We start from the raw sequence: 15,484 nt of genomic DNA, 5'->3' as shown, positions 1-15,484 counted from the left end.
GAGACGCGTGACGTAGTTGCTCCCCGAGAAGGAAGGAGAGACGCACACGGATTATGCTCTTTGAATGGCATTGTTTGTTGGTAAATACGCTCGCTCACCAACTCTCTGTCCTCAAGGCTGTCTTCGCCTTTCTGGACGCCACAGGACTTCGATCCTCATTGTAACGGGACCCATACGCTCTGCAAGTAACCGAGCGTTCTGCGCATGTCTCCTCTCCCGGTTACTCCATTCGGGAAGCCCCATTGGCTAAGGCGGCGCCCTCCCTCTTCCCTCTCACCGCCTCCTCTCACGCGCAGAGACGCACTTGCACAGCGTATTCCTTCATTCCCTGCTTCACCTCCATCAATGGTATAGAGTATCGCCCCAGGCGATGAAACTCCCCACCCATTATCCTGAAATAAAGTTGCTGTTGTTGTTACGCTCGCTACAAAGAAAAGAATTACATGTTTGGATATTGTGAACCATGTTCTTTCACTGGGTGTTGTAATGGACAAGTTCAGAAAATCCCAGAGTGTTTAGTGTCACTTTGTACTGTGGGAGTTTACTAATACGAAAGAAACGGGTGGCCTCCGAATTGTTCCGATTTCTCACCTACTGTCCATTGTCCACGACGTGTCAAGGTCAGCGAAAGCGAAATGTGAAGGATCATTCTTCGTTCCTCCACTCAGCAAGTGCCCAGGATGCAATGCGTGCGCAAAGAGCACTGGGATTTTCTGAACTCGTCTATTGGGAAATAGTCAGCGAGCTGTTTAGTGCCCCTCTAAGGCCATTCTGTTTACATCAGAATCTTTGTCGATGCTTATCATGGCTGTAGAACCTTTTGATCTGGTGATCCTATATATTCATTTAATATAAGTGATATTTAATAATAATTGGGGGTTTACGTCGCGAGACAACTAAGGTCATGAGCGACGCCACAGCGGTCGGCCTTTTGCCCACCTGAGGGTTCTTTAACGTGCGTTGAAAGCTCACCACACGGCACCCGGTATCTAACGTCCCTCGCGGAAGACTGCGTGTCTAAGCAACTTGTACCCTGCCACCAAGTTGCTGGCGTCCTAGCGAGCACGCTGCCGACTGAGCCACCGAGGCCACCCTAAATTTCGACCCTAAAAGGCGAGCATATGTCACATATTCGCTGCCACGAAATTTAGGAAAATGGTGGATGTTAAAGTTCGTGATTTATAATTGGTTCATTTCGTAATAAGCACGAGCCTGCACGTACCGCGCCGGATAAAAGCGACATTGTCATGCCATGTTAGTCATCTGGTAGTTACACCTAGTAGTTACATATATTTTACTAATTTACTAACTAACTAGTAGTTACATACTCTCTTCGACAGGATGTCCACACGGCCGTATAACTCAACTGCAACGGAATCCATGCTAGTCGCTAAAGCTTTAAAAAAAAAATATGTTGCGGATAAAAAAAAAAAAAAAATAACACAACGTATAATGATGCGTGAGAAGGAAATAAATGGAAATAAATCCTATATCCGTGACGCTCTCGCTAGTGTGTAGAATCCTAAGGATTTCAGAATCCAGTTACTGCTTGTAATGGTGTTGATAATCGATTTATTTAGTTGGTTAAGAAGCCACTTACTGGAAACATATGGTGATGCATCACCGCTCGATATATAGTGTCTCTGATACAGCCATATATTCCCCGTGTTCCGTTACATTAATTGCAACTTACTTCATAATAATACTTTGAAAACACACAAACTTTCGGAGCGTGAAGCCAGAATGCACATATCCACAGTAGGGGACCCCTTGCCACTGTCAAAGTAGAGCACAATACAGGCGAATAAAAGAAATAATCGCGGTCAGAATAGAAGTGAGGGCCGCTATCGAGCGCCGCCACCCAATAATCAATGGCCGCAAGACCGTACTAATTGCTCCCAACTTTGTTGCAAAGCCGCGCTTCTCCTCAGCTTTTCCTTTCGTTTCGGTTTACAAAGCCCTCACTTAGCGCAAGCTTGAACTATCGGTGTACGCATTATGCCTTATCGAAGGAGAGCACCCAAGCCTAAACGCGGACAGACAATCCTGTTTCCAATAATCCATCGCGTACACTTACAAGCAGTAGTGGGTGCGAGACGTAGCATTCGTCTAAATGAACGCTATAGTCGTGTTCAGCTTAAGAAGGAAAATAAATGTAGTCCGTCAACTACATACGCCGTTGGAGGTAAGGGGACGCAATAGCGCGCGATGAGAAATAATGCAACGCCACCACGCGCCATCAGTATGGGAGCGCACTTTCTCCTGCGGCGTAGTGTCGTGCGGCCAATGCGGAAGCAGAGTGAGTATGATGGATTACATTATCTGGCGCAGGGAAAGAGCGTGACCTCTCTGCGTCCAACCATCCTCTCTGTGGCGCAGTAGTATTTTGAGAGCTCACGGAATATATTTATTTTCATTCTTAAGTTGAACACGACTATAGTAAAGGAGTTTACCTGGCGGGGGGATGAGGACGGAACGATACTGGTTATAAGTCAATCCCATAAAGTAACTAATTAGAAGTATAACTCACTCACTGTAATTACTGACATTCTCAGTAATTCCTTCCAAAACTACTGACTATACCAGTGGTTCCCAAACTGTGGGTCGCGACACGTTCCGAGGGGGATCGCAAAGCGGCCCACAAATTAAAAAAAATAAAAAATCCACGCCGTGCCCGCTTTCTGCGTTCCCAGGAAGCCCGTGGCAGAAGACACGGAGGTTTCTCATAAGTGCTTTTGCATGCGATCGTCGACTTGCAGTCTTGCGACGATGCGTTCGTCTATATTTTTATGCGCCGCGGGGCGGCGAAGTTTGGAAACCACTGGACTATACTATGCAGTCAAACTCCTTTACAACGAAACTCAGGGGACAGCAAAAAAAAATAGCAGTAAAGGTATTTTCGTTAAAAAGGATGTCTATTATTGGACCTATAGGCTCCAGCGGGACCGCAAAAAAAATTTGCTGTAGTCGTATTTTCGTTAAAAAGGTGTTCGCTATAAAGGAGTTTGACTGTATATGTTACTTGCGCTATATTATGTTGTATGATATTACGGTTTATGTAAACGTAACCGTAAGTTAATTACTTTTACAAGTAATTGGTACCGCGCCTGGTGTTGCATTCGGAATTAATTCCATGCGATTTGGCATATCTCTTGTATTTGGCAGGCGTTGTATGCGAAACTGCTCTTTTTTGCCGTTTTGCAGTGCGATGTTTATGGCATTCACCTAACTTCTCTGATGCTTTTGCAGTCTCAGTTCAGCCATGTCATTAAGTTTCTGTGAAGCATTGATCACTAGTCATCTTACTCTGCTAGACATTTAATTTGCCCTTGCAATAAATATTGCTTTACTTGCACTGCGTGGCACAGGGAAGAGGAATAAAGTATACATCGAAATTATCTCGAATGTAACTCAGTATAACAAATTACTTTCCAGAGTTACTGTACTCGTAATTATGAATTAAAATTATGATTTTCTAGTTGTAGATGTCACTGAAGTACTTCTGTGAGCTTGTAGTTGTAATTGTTATTGAATTGCTTCTGTAAAGTAATTGGTGCAGACCGATAAAAGAGAGAGGAGTTGTTGCAGACCTGACGAGCAATCGCCGTTCGAAACATTGGCGTCGCCTGTCGTGAGGCTTTCGATGGGAAGAATTTACGATTATTACACATATGTGAGTTGAATTTACGGCGGACTGAAGAAAAGGCTTCAACTTAAGCCTCGCAAAGCCTCGTAAAAAATGCTTGAACTTAAGCCTCGTAAGTTTACCGAATAGCTTTGTGTCAAGGATCGGAGTCACGTCAACATGGAATCCGCTTCCTGCACAAGGCCTTCTGTTGACGTAAGAGCAATAAAAGTTTTCTTTAATTTTTTTTAAATTCCGTGTTAGCGCTGCGAAGCAACCGTGGCTATGAACAGTGTACAGATGTGGGCATATGGAGAGGGGACAGCAGAAAGGAGTGGGGGACAGGGGGGAGGGGGCAATAAAAGTGATAAGAGTGGTGATGGTGAAAGGGCAACGTCACGACTTACGCCCTGGGGGAATGTGCGTCCTGGGCCGACTTCTAAGGGAACTGTGCCGACATATGTCTGTGAGCACTTTGGTATAATCTACTTCGGCAGTAAGTCAGCAAGCGAGCCGTGGCATAGTGCACGCGCGAGGCGAGTATGTGATTTATAACACGGGAGTAGCGGAACCCGACATGCGGTGACGAATTTCTCTTTTTCTTTTCATGTTAAGGAAAGAGACTCAGGACACGAGGCCGGCGATATTTCGAGCAGAGACTGTTAGAAGAAGAGCAGGTTCTGTTCGAAATATCTGGTCCCGATGCTCTCCCCTTAACATGTCATTAGCCGTCAACTGGATTTGCTACCCTCTCCTTCTAAGTTGATTTCTTTTTTTTTTTTTTTCACCTCTTCAACACCATCATGATAAAGTGTGCCCGTCGGTTGGTATAAATCCATCATGATAAACTAGCACTAAATAACTAAATAACATGGTAAGCTAGCACTTGTCAATAAATTCTGTTTGTTGGAAGTCTAGCACAGTGTTTGTCCTCTCTCCTGTCTGTCCTCGTTTGCAGTGCTAGTTATCATGATGAGTTAACAGTTTTGTTGGCGCTAACTGAATCTTTGTAACACTTCTACACCTGAGAAAAAAAAAAAGAGCTGAAAGGGGTGGTTCGAAAAACTTCGAATTAATGAATGAAGATTTTCTCTTTTTCTTCTGTCAGTACAATAATATGCACGCTCCAACCGAACTGATGAACGCACTCAGTGAGTCAGGAACTACATTCAACAGAGTTCGGTTTCGCATGATCTGCTTTGAGCAACAACGCTGGGCATTTGAACGTAAGTCTCTGGATTGGATTGGATATGGGAAAATGGACCTATGTCATTCGTTGGCCGTCGCGCAAAAAGTGAGGCCGACAACAGCGAGCACTTCCACCAGAACACCCCGTTGATGCTGCACTACAAATTCCGCGAACAAAAGTAAATAAATAAATAAGAAAAGGAAAGAAAGAAAGCGACGGACGAACACACTTATAGTGTGAGAAGGTAACAGAAGAACGGTGTATAAATGTCACACGTGGTACCTGATTGAAATAATGATAAAAGTTTTTTTCTTTCTTGTTCATTTTCAGAACTATGAACAACGTGGACTGCTATACCATGGATGGACGATTGGGTGCATCCTTCTGAGTGAGCGCCACCTGCATTAGAATGTGAGCGACTTTCTTCTTGATTTTTTTTTTGTCGCACTTTTATTTCCGCGAGAATACTTACAAGCCTTTCGGTTAAATGGATTCCCTCATGAGCGATCTGTACAAAACGCGGCCCCGTCTTGCAAGTTTATGCAAATTATAATATGTAACTATGGTTATATGGTTATAATATGTAACTATGGTTTATAATATGTTTTTACCTTTTCCGTCAACGGTCCTCGAAGCCTAAAGGAAACGGCAAATGCGTCTGCAGTCATGCATAAACACCGACGTACGCTTGTTCCATTTATGTGTTTGCGCCACATCGCTCCAAATGGTGATGACAAATGATGAAACTGATCTTGCTCTGACGTCACTGCAGGTCATGAAAGAACTGATGTTCTGAGGCTGGAACAACAAGAAGGGACAAATACATACAAAGCCTCAATTTGCCTAAGAAATTAACGATGAAAGATGAAAGTCACTGGCTAACCTTTTCAGTGACTTTTCATCTTTTTTCGTCACTGCAGGTGCCCCAAACAGTGTACCAATGGGAAAGGCCGTAGCTCCCGTTACTTTGACGTCAGAGCTTGACGCGAACGCCGTGTTAAAGGGTTTCTATCTCGCCAAGTACGACACGCAAGCAAACAATTATTTTCTTCCTCAATACTTTCAAGTGTAGTGCAGTGTGTGTATGACGTAACGAACCACGTACGTCAAAGTGGCACAACCCTTTCAATATTACGCACGCAATCAATAGGGTAGCAGTAATCAGGTGCGGACGCCCATTTTTTAGGCGGCCTGTGAGTATGGTACCAATTAGAGTATGACTGATCACGGAAACCTCTTCCATTCACCGCGTTGCATGATGGAAACGTTTCCAGTCCCGACGAACGCGGATGATCAGACTGCTATCTCTTCAGAGGACTTGTACGCGTACGGTACTGACGCGTCTCCGTAATGATCATCTCCGTGCTTTTCTTTTTTACTTCCGTTTCCGTAATGATCTTTCCGGAGAACACTTTTCACAGACGCGACAAGTCTCGAACGATGGTCTTTGGGCTGTACCTCTACGCATTCGACTACAAGGAAGCTGTCTCGCATCGTTCGAGTTCTGGTCGAAGAACGTAAGGAGGTTTATTAGGTTTGTGTCGAACTGGTGTCGAACGCGCTTCCTAATGTATTTTGTTATATCCCGAGCAGCCTATAGGTGCTCGTAGGATGACCTGTTGTTCTGCTTTTACTCTATCTGATGGCGAGTGTGGTCCGTTTGGGTCGTTTTCTGGACTATATGGAACGTCTTGCATCGCACATAATAATAATAATAATAATAATAAATTTTATTCATAATGCATTTTATTCACCACTCTCGTGGATGGGAGTTTGGACAAAAAAGCTCAGGAGGACTTGACTCATTACGTCACACATTCATACAAACTGCTAGTAAATAGACCTTTGTTGTCGATGCGCCAAAAAAGTCGAATCATTATTATCATCATCATCATGCTACTAAACAGTGCACATGATACAACTTGATACGTGATTTGAATTGGAATTGGTAACCCGAATTGGTCGTAAATTGATTGGGGGAGAGCTAATATGGGGGAATCGGGGGTTTACCCGAAAACGCCTTCCCCAGAGTATTTTGGGGGTATATAAATTGATTGATTGATCGAACCCTATGTACAAACAGAAGGTACATAAGAGCCCAAAATGATTGTCTTTTCTGACCTGGCAAGCCCGCAGCAACCACGCATGTGGGCCACAAGTACTTCAACACACAACAAAACAGGATCGGATATCCCTGCAGGTAGTATCTTGTTGACCAGCTCGCTTGCTTTTTGACCATTTTATCAGTATCTTGTACTTGCAGTACAAGATATCACTTGAGAGGAGTTCTACGTATATAGTGCTCATGCATGAATAGGAAGATTTAATACGGACAACCTAATTTCACGCATCGATAGCGGTATAATAAAGGATTCCGTCTGGCATAGGGTACAGTTAACCCGAAGAAAACATATTCAAGCATTATCTGGTTCTCGTAGCAACGGCACGTGTACAGCCCATCGCGAATGCATCGGGTGAGCACAGACCTCGTATAATTTGCCGTTCGTCCACGATGGAATGACCTCATCTGTTGAATATTTAACTCACTGGATAAGTCCAGAGGAATAATTTGGTTCTTCACGGCACGAAGAAGGATTATTGGCGGCGCGCATCCGAGAAGTGTGTTCCTGCTTACTCGTGAAGATGCAAACCGTTCTTGGTAGCGCCGCAGGCGAATGGAATAGTATGCTACAGTGGGTACGTTGCTAATTGACCTCTGATCAAGACGAATGGGCCGTAATTACCAGTGTGACAAGTACAGGAGTACAGTTGTAGAAATAGGAAATTTTGTCTTTTCTGCAACTGTGCAGAAGTCGTTTGTCTTTGTGGTTGTAATTGGGAATTTCTCCTAACGCTAAAAAAAATTTAAAAAAATGCGTCGGTGTTTATTAAATAAACCGTAGACGCTTTGGGAGTTTGAAGGGTTAATACTTGTTTGCTGGTCAAATGCGTCTGTGTGATTGTGAGTACATTATGGAAACAATTGTGAACTGAGTGTGACTCCAGCGACATTACGTAGAGACGTACCGCAATACACGTGAAACGAACGTATTTTTTCTCTGACAAAATGGCGTAGATGCAGGCTATAGCTGGTGGCTGAACTCCATAATGTAAAAGCATGAGTTTGGGGCATGTACAAGATACTAAAAAATGTATTTAAGATAAGATAATAAATACTAACGTTAGAATGTAATTAAGATAGAGTATAAATACATGAAAATTAAAGTAATTAAGATAGAGTACAAAATACTTCAAAAAGTATTTGAAATACAATTAAGATACTATTTATCATTGAACGCAAAAAGTCACCGGTCACTGGTCAATGCGGCAAGTCGCCGGTATGCGACATGAATCGCCTAAACCCAGCGCACTATATACGCTAGTCGCCGCTGTGTGATAGGAGTCATCTAAACACAAGTCCCAAAAAGATGACAAAGAGATACCACATAATTTCACTAAGTATATGTGTCCCAGAACAAAGCAAACTTCTAGCAAGTCCCTGCTCGGCGAGGTCCGAATTCGGTGTCACCGCGTCAGGGCACACATAATAGAACCTTCACTGGCCAAGGATTAGTACACACGGGGCAAGATCTCTATAAATGGGGACTTCCAAGAAGGGCCAATGTCCGGGTCAAGTTCGAGGGACTCAGGAAATTTCCACTGAACAAGCAAGATAATGGAAAGACGAGACACAGAAAGTTTGAGAGGGACATCCAAAATATGTAATTAGAGTATTGAGTAGAAAATACCATAAAATGTATTTTAAATAGAGTACAAATACACAAAACAAAAAGTATTGGGTAGAGTACCAAAATACCGCAAATTGTATTTAAAATACAGTATTTTAAATACAATACTCCAAATACGTACAAGTCTGGTTTGGGCACACAGATAAACCGTGACAGATGGACCGTGACAGAGGGGCCGAGTTTGTGACCTTCTTGCTACCTTTCCTTTCCCTCTTTTTCCCCGTCTGTGTGACTATATGTGCATGGTTGTCTTCTGAATAGTGAACTTTTGCTGGTTTGAGTCGTGTGTTGTGTGTCGTCCCTCATTGTGCCCAGACTCACTTTTACATTATGGAGTATTTTTTCCTGTGTGTTACACAAAGGTAACCCGTTCGGTGGAGTAGTTCTCGAAAGCGTGGATCGATTTTGAGGGGCTGATGACTGATACCCGGTGTAGTCTGTTTAGACTGTAGTCAGTATGTTACTTTTGTAAATGGTGTATCAGGAAAATGTGAAACGATGGCATGATGACTTCACTAGTTTTATTTTGCTGAGAAGCAATCATGCAACAGCGACATCTATGTACTATAGGTTGACCGCGCTTTCATTTCTTCCTATCCTTATCTAGTCTACGATAGATTGCTGTCTTTTCGGCTATTTATAGTTTTTAGATTCGATAATCTAGTGGAACGGCATAGAAGACTGTTAACAAGGTGAGGGTGGTATTTATAGAAACACCTAGTATGATTCTGAAGGTGATGTGATGAAGACAAAAAAAAAGCTTTTATTTTCACTTTCCCATCGTTCACGCATCAATAATTTAATAAGGCGGACTTGCGCGGTTCGTGTGGCCGAAATGAACGAGATGTACTTCATTGTTATGCTGGACAGGAGAACTCTCTCATCGTTAACATCATCATGCGTATAAGATCCACAGGTAAAAGAAAAATAGCGCCGTCAGTGTGTAGACAATTAGTATCACTCTTGTTAGTGGAGATCAGCCTCTTTTTCTCGGCAGACCGCATATAATTAGATTTTCCTCTAGTCATTCTTCACACTGTATGCTTGCGTCGGAAACACTTTGATCGAAAGAACAAAACACGTGCTGCTAATTTAAATTGGCTTCTCGACTGGGAAGTGTTCCCGTTTTACCGACGTGAATGCAGTTACGAATACGTGACAGTGACATTGTTAAGCTGTGCTATCCCTATTTAATTTTACAAAGCTGTCCTGTTATTTGCGTAGTTCGAATGCCACGGCGACATTCTTTCACAGGATTCGAGCAACGTTGTGTAGTCAGCGTCAGCAGAGTAATTTCGGTCATTACGCAATGGAAATGCCAGCATCAATTACCATATACTAACGCTCGGTCATGTTATGTGGTGTCCTGTGTTGTTTACAAGTTCCAGTCGTCACACTAGCACTGGACAGCCGTTTCGACTTTATTGAAAATGCTGTGAAATCACCCTGCCTCTTAACCAAATGCGCCAATACGTCGTCTAAACTTCCCTTCCATTATACGTATTGTCACGGATTAAAACAGACGAGCGAGACGGCGAATAATCGGCGAACGCTTTATTCTAGCTGCTTAGCTGGCTAACACAAGAGTGGTAGCTCTTAGATAGAACTAAGGTAAAGAATGCTCCGGCTGGGAGCTCACAAGCTTTTATACACAGCGGCGAACATTGTAGAAAGCGCGCGTCGGTGAAGAAGAGGAAGTAGAGAAGCTTCTCCAAGGTCGTCGATCCGTCCATGAGATTGATGCCAGCGAAGGAATAGATGCTTCTGGAAGCATCGCTCGCTAATCAGCGCGGCCTGTCGTGGATCTCAGCACGTCGCTCGACGCCTCCCCGCCCGCTGCCGCTGATGAAAGTCACTGAAAAGGTTAGCCAGCTGTAGGGATCGAACCCACATCTTCTGGATTACCGGTCCAGGGCTCTACCAATTGAGCTAAGCTAACACGCCTCTCCAGCGACTTTCGGGGTGCGTCATCTGAAGATGTGGGTTCGATCCCTACAGCTGGCTAACCTTTTCAGTGACTTTCATCTTTCATCGTTGATTTCTTAGGCAATTTGAGGATTTGTTTATATCTGTCCCTTCTATGTTGTTCCAGCCTCAGAACATCAGTTTCTCTCTTGCTGCCGCTGTTCCGTGTGGTCGCTTCAAAGATGATACGTGGCAATATTATCACACAGTTCAGCCTTAAGCTTGAACACTTATGTTCACAGTACGTCATTCAACTATTCAACATAATTATACATCATTTACACTTACATTCCTACCTGTTAACACCTACATTCCGAATAAGTTACATAACAGCCGTTACATAAGTTACAGCCGGCCTTCTTGGGCCTCTTTAGCAGTGCGCAGGTGGGCAACGTTTGAGTGGGTGGCGTCAGAAGGTCACGTAGTACGTGATGTCCTCCCGTCAGGGTGAGAGACTCACCACTGAAAGCCTAGTGCAAAGCCAATGAAGTACGCAGACAGGAGGAAAATGTAGCCGAAGCTCTTTCACTGCACGTACAACACGTGTTTACAAGTCCCAAACGTCGCCACACCAGCACTGGAGAGCTGTTTCGGCTTTCTTGGTCCTCTTCAGCAGAAGGTAACGTGGAACGTGATGTCCTACCGTGAGGGTATGACTCGCCACTGAAAGCCCAGTGCAAAGCCAGTGGAATACATATGCGGAGGAAAAAGGTGACTTTACGGCGGTCCGGAGTTTCGTAAACTTTTGTCGCGGTTCGATATCGTATCACTACCACTAATCCTCTGGGCAAGTTGCGCGAGAAAAACAAAAACGCTAAGGAATTTTGGCGAGATTTCCCTGGACGCGGAAGTCGCAAATGATATGGCGGTCTTACTCATTAGCACGTATATGCCTTCTGCTAAACTGTATTTCGCCGCGCAAGCGAAAACAACAAATGAAAACAAACTGCCTAACGTTGCATTGCCTATGAGACCCGGTTCCTATGGGAGAATAGATGGGCGGGCAATCCTGCCGACGGGTTTCCCCCGAAAGCGCAAGCGGATTTTGTAACAGTACATGCAGCCAAGAAGAGTTGTCCTCCTATCCTACTGCAACAGTTTTGTATCTGCGCAATTCGAATATACTTCGGCGACAATTTTCGCGAATCTATATATATAGGAAGTGGATGCCAAAATACGCCGAGGATAACGCGCAGGAAGATGGAAGAAGCTATAAATAACCAATGCAGCTTTCTGGACATTGAATCGTTATATGTGTTGTCACTGAAAGAACGTGTTAAAAGTGGTGTCCGGACAAAAAATGCAGCTGAACTGAAGGTGCGATCGGAATAATGGGCACCTGGAATACATGGAACCAGAATATTTCGCTTCGAAACAGTAGGAAACATCAGAAAATGATTTTAATCGAATTTTGCAGCCGCTGCGCGCTGCTGGCTGAATTCAGGCAACAGTGTGCGGACCGACGTGACTGGAGTCCGTTATGAAAGCAGGCTGTTAATCACAAAATGCGGTCTTCAGACTCGCATTCTGCTGCAAAACAGTCGCTAGGAACATCTGCGTTCATGCTTTCGGTGGTATCGGATCGCAACCAAACTGGCGACGCTGTCAGCTGAGCGACTGGGAATCTCGCTGGCAATACCAATTACGTCATCGGAAGAGGAGAATCAGGGAAGGGCCGTCTCAACCGGAAGCTGGCAGTTGGTTTCGGATTCGATGTTTTACGAAAGAAAAAAAAAAAAGAAACACGAACGAATTTTGCGGAACTTTTTCGATATTTTCTTCTTGGAAGGCATCTCCGAGTGGATAACTTTAGAGCTTCGGATTCCTCGCGGACACCACCTTTAAATAGGGAATATCTTTTAGATGTTGTAAAGCTACACTACGCGCATTTAGAGCTAGCATTTTTGTGAGAGAAAAGAAAGTACGAATCACCACTTCAGGGAGCGAATAACATTCTGCTGAACCTTTCAGTCAATTGTGTGACAAGAGTGATGTTTAGATATTGAGATTGAACTTAATTGTAGCACACGTATTCCCCTTTATTGCCCGCAGTATCTATACAACTTGGTGATCCGTTTATTTTTTAGGAACCTGTGCACTATCCTTATTTTTTTATGTATAGATACCGTCCTTTATCGCTTCCTGCGTTGTCGCCGAGATCAGCAGGTGACCGAAAAGAAACCTCGCAGAAAGAAAACCTTTCTTCGCCGCCGAAGGGATGATCGATTACTTTGTCCATTTGTTGACACGTATAATTTATAGGCTTCAGATATACGGCGCACGCATGCTTCTGACGTGAATTGATCTCACTCACCTTTCATTTTCTCAAGCTGCAACAATAAGGACGCTTCGTGATACACCCTGTCTTCTTCACAGTTTTTATAATTTTTCTTTTTCATAGTCTAGACGACGAAGAACACGAAACGAGCGTGAATATACGCGTAAATGAATATGCTCGACGACGCGCACTTTTGGATATTTTTGTTCAGGCGTGTGTGATTGCGACACGGCACGGCATCTGCTCACCTAAATGTTCTTCCCTTCCGGTTGTTCTCAAGTAAGAAGTGGAAGATGTCTGACGGCGAAAACTCGCGTCCGTAATTAAGGAAACCTTAGCCGACGTTCGCTGAATAGTATTCAAAGTCGTTTGATAAAAGGAAAAGCGCGAAGCACACAGTTGCTCTGTGTGCCTGGAGTGGTGCCTTTTCAGCTATTCAGTCTTTGCAGCTCCATTTCGGGGAAAGTATGCTGCAAAGTTTTTGTTTTTTTAAGCTGTTGTATGAGATTCTTTGACGTTATAAAATCGTGGGTTTTAGCATCCTAATGGAAATGGGATATTAAAAGGAATCTGCTAAGTTTGTCGTCTCTGCCAAGAAATACTTCAGCTTTGGCTTACAGCTCCTTTCATTATGCGAACTTTAGCTTCTATGAAACTTTCGGGAACGTGCGAGGAATATTAACTTTTGCTCCATATATATAATCCACTATAAGCGGAATACCTATACTCATTTACTTTCGAGGCTTCGTGACCTGGGAACTAAAAGACAGACCGGGTCGAAGACGTCGCTCTTTAAGACCTTATAATCTTTTAAACATTATTATTATTATTATTACAGTTTCATATCGAGGCAGATAAGAACGTGCAACGAATGGTGGATTCATGACGATGACGCATAGCTTGAAATAGCTTAGGCATAACAACTACAAGGACGTAAAGTAACAGCACAACACGAGCTCAAACCAGCAAAACGTCTTGAGTTACTTGAGTGAGTTATAGTTAGAAGGAAAAAGAAAAATATGAAGACGTTGGTTTGAATAGGTTCGGGTCCGGCTACTCCCATAGTTGTTGGATGGGAGAATACGCAGACCACAAAACACAGATTTAATTCCGCGCCTAAATGCTAATTCTTGCAGGTCTCCATGCCGGACTTGTACGTATTTGGAGTATTGTATTTAAAATACTATATTTTAAATACAATTTGCGGTATTTTGGTACTCTACTCAATACTTTTTGTTTTGTGTATTTATACTCTATTTAAAATACATTTTATGGTATTTTCTACTCAATACTCTAATTACATATTTTGGATCTCCCTCTCAAACTTTCTGTGTCTCGTCTTTCCGTTATCTTTCTTATTCAGTGGAAATTTCCTGTGTCCCTCGGACTTGACCCGGATAGCGACTCTAGACCCGGACATTGGCCGTTCTTGGAAGTCTCCATTTAGAGATAGTGCCCAGTGTGCACTAACCCTTGGCCAGTGAGGGTTCTATTATGTGTGCCCTGACGCGGTGACGCCGGATTCTGACCTGGCCGAGCAAGGACATGCTAAAAGTTTGCTTTGTTCTGGGTCACATATACTTATTGGAGTTATGTAGTATCTCTTTGTCATCTTTTTGGGACTTGTGTTTAGATAACTCCTATCACACAGCGGCAGCTAGCGCAGTGCGCGGGGTTTAGGTGCGGCGACTTGCCGCATTGACCAGTGACCGGTGACTTTTTGTGTTCAAGGATGAATAGTATCTTAATTGTATTTCAAATACTTTTTGAAGTATTTTGTACTCTATCTTAATTACTTTTATTTTCATGTATTTATACTCTATCTTAATTACATTGTAACGTTAGTATTTATTATCTTACCTTAAATACATTTTTGAGTATCTTGTACATGTCTGCGTCCATGCCATGTCTTCTCGTCGGGAGACGCTTCACATTCTTTGTCTGGAACTGTGTTCATGCAAAGCAGCTCTCGTAGTATTAAGGAGGATTCCCGATCTTTGTTCTACTTAGCTTGATTGTTATCAACATTGGTTTCTTTGTCGAATGTTAACCGCAAATTTTCTATTTAGTGAAGTTCAAATAGTGGATATCGTATGCATTGGTCCGCACTTTTCTAGAAGTTTATTGAGCATCACATCATTGTGGGCCTTACTCGCAGCCCTTCACTTCACATCAACATCATAGCCCGTCAACATAATCACAATGCATCATTCGGCATTAGCATTCAACACGATGAGATAACGCTAAATGAACATGGACACTGAAGGCGTCGGGGCATCTTTAGCATTATTTCATCATTTCAGCTAGCTCAATCCATCATCTTAGGACACCTCCGCCACTGGAATTCAACCTCGTCATCACATCACTCATCAAATGTGATATTGTATAACGTCTGTGACTAAATTTGCAGACCTATAATAGCGGTGATGGTAACGATATGAGTAGGTAAACCTCCTCCATCTCAGATTAGTGTCTGATGCCAGCGTCACCGACCTCAGACTTTAACGACCTCACACTTTAACGACCTCAGACAAACAGAGACGTGTACACGATCATCATACAGACCTATAATCAGATGGTTACTGAAGCATGGTCAACCAATCAAATACTTTGGGGGGACCTACCTTGTCATCGTCAGTAACTAAAGCGGTTCATCCTTGAGTTCTTTAACGTCTTCA

The 15,484-nt window shown here is 43.3% G+C and overlaps 1 protein-coding gene across 5 annotated transcripts in view; it reads left to right on the top strand.

Annotated features, from left to right (window-relative positions):
* The window catches only part of LOC135399107 (orexin/Hypocretin receptor type 1-like), a 109,730-nt gene that overhangs the window by 43,807 nt on the left and 50,439 nt on the right, over nt 1–15,484 (top strand). For all 5 annotated transcript variants that reach the window (XM_064630815.1, XM_064630814.1, XM_064630811.1 and 2 more), the window contains one exon: nt 5,145–5,225. The gene's annotated coding sequence lies outside the window, so the exon portion shown is untranslated. The remainder of the gene's footprint in view (nt 1–5,144; nt 5,226–15,484) is intronic.

This window comes from Ornithodoros turicata, chromosome 6, assembly GCF_037126465.1.
Source record: "Ornithodoros turicata isolate Travis chromosome 6, ASM3712646v1, whole genome shotgun sequence".
Classification (NCBI taxonomy): Eukaryota; Metazoa; Arthropoda; class Arachnida; order Ixodida; family Argasidae; genus Ornithodoros; species Ornithodoros turicata.
The sequence above is the reverse complement of the archived record's forward strand: the minus strand, read 5'-3'. Positions and strand labels throughout refer to the sequence as shown.